Raw genomic sequence first — 2,040 nt, 5'->3', positions numbered from 1 at the left:
ACCATAGGCACGAGAAAAGTTGTTGTACCATAGGCACGAGAAAAGCTGTCGTACCAGGGGCACGGAGGAAAGTTGTTGTACCATAGGCACGAGAAAAGCTGTCGTACCAGGGGCACGGAGGAAAGTTGTTGTACCATAGGCACGAGAAAAGTTGTCGTACCATAGGCACGAGGAGAGTTTGTGTGGCAAAGTGCTACTGAGCGGTGTACCAGGGGCACGGCGAAAAGTTGTTGTACCATAGGCACGAGAAAAGTTGTTGTACCATAGGCACGAGAAAAGCTGTCGTACCAGGGGCACGGAGGAAAGTTGTTGTACCATAGGCACGAGAAAAGTTGTCGTACCATAGGCACGAGGAGAGTTTGTGTGGCAAAGTGCTACTGAGCGGTGTACCAGGGGCACGGCAAAAAGTTGTTGTACCATAGGCACGAGAAAAGTTGTCGTACCATAGGCACGAGAAAAGTTGTCGTACCATAGGCACAAGCAGTGCGTGTGTGCGTGCGTGCGTGCGTGCGTGCGTGTGTGTGTGTGTGTGGCAGTTCTTCTGCGCAGTGTACCAGGGGCACATTTCAATGTGCTTTCTGGAGTACCAGGGGCACGAGGATTTTGCCAGTGGTGTTCTGCTTTGTTAGTGGGAGGGGGCTTAAGTGTGGGTCCCCGGGGCCTGCTGGAGGTCCAGGTCCATGCTAGATACGTGGTACAGGGTAACTGCAGGAGGGGGGGGGGGGGGGGGGGGTAATGTGGGTTCACGGGGCCTGCTGGAGGTCAAGGTCCATGCTGGATATGCGCTGGAGCGTAACTGCAAGAAAGGAAAGCTAGTGGGGGAGTAGAGCAGGGGAGTATGTGGGTCCCCAGGGCCTGCTGGAGGTCCAGGTCCATGCTAGATATGTGGCACAGGGTAACTGCAGGGGGGGGTAATGTGGGTCCACGGGGCCTGCTGGAGGTCCAGGTCCATGCTAGATATGTGGCACAGGGTAACTGCAGTTGGGGGGGGGGGGGGGGGGGGGGTATTGTTGGTCCACGGGGCCTGCTGGAAGTCAAGGTCCATGCTAGATATGTGGTACAGGGTAACTGCAGGGGGGGGGGGTAATGTGGGTCCCCGGGGCCTGCTGGAGGTCCAGGTCCATGCTAGATACGTGGTACAGGGTAACTGCAGGAGGGGGGGGGGGGGGGGGTAATGTGGGTTCACGGGGCCTGCTGGAGGCCAAGGTCCATGCTGGATATGCGCTGGAGCATAACTGCAAGAAAGGAAAGCTAGTGGGGGAGTAGAGCAGGGGAGTATGTGGGTCCCCAGGGCCTGCTGGAGGTCCAGGTCCATGCTAGATATGTGGCACAGGGTAACTGCAGGGGGGGGTAATGTGGTTCCCCGGGGCCTGCTGGAAGTCAAGGTCCATGCTAGACATGTGGTACAGGGTAACTGCAGGGGGAAGGGGGGGGGGGGGTAATGTGGGTCCCCGGGGCCTGCTGGAGGTCAAGGTCCGTGCTAGATATGTGGTACGGGGTAACTGCGGGGGGGGGGGGGGGGGGATCTAATGGGGGACTAGATCAGGTGAGGATGTAATGGCCAGTTCGACAGCAGCACATCTTTTTCGACCGTAAGGGAGAGAGGAGGCCGACTCTCTGCCTCGGCCAAATGGAGAGAGATTTTCAGCAGGGCCAGTGCGCCAGGAGCACATCTTTTTCAACCGTGAGGGAGAGAGGAGGCCGACTCACCACCTCGGCCAGGGCCCTTTTTTCTCCCCTCTCCAGTTGAGCAGTCTAAGGGTAATGAGTAGCAAAGGTGCCCTCCGTCATTTATGGGAGACGGGTGTCTGAAGATGCGCAAGTCAGCAGACACCCTCGGCAACGCTCGGACGGCACTGGGACGGCGCGAGAGAGCGAGTTGCTGCCATAGCAGCCTCCTCTTCCGGCCCACCTGCCTGCCAGCCTTCCCTCCCACCCCGATCGACTGGCAAACGTGGCCTGCCATCAGAGGGCTGCCGCCGGGCCCGGCACCTTCGCCGGCGCCTTCGGGCGGTCAGCTCCTCCGGCCCGCAGGCTCGC

This window comes from Aulonocara sp. 'chitande type north' Nkhata Bay, unplaced genomic scaffold (assembly GCF_057382095.1).
Source record: "Aulonocara sp. 'chitande type north' Nkhata Bay isolate Kocher_YH1m ecotype deep benthic unplaced genomic scaffold, A_spYH_male_GT1.1 unmapped_scaffold_38, whole genome shotgun sequence".
Lineage (NCBI taxonomy): Eukaryota > Metazoa > Chordata > Actinopteri > Cichliformes > Cichlidae > Aulonocara > Aulonocara sp. 'chitande type north' Nkhata Bay.
This window is presented reverse-complemented; position numbering follows the sequence as displayed.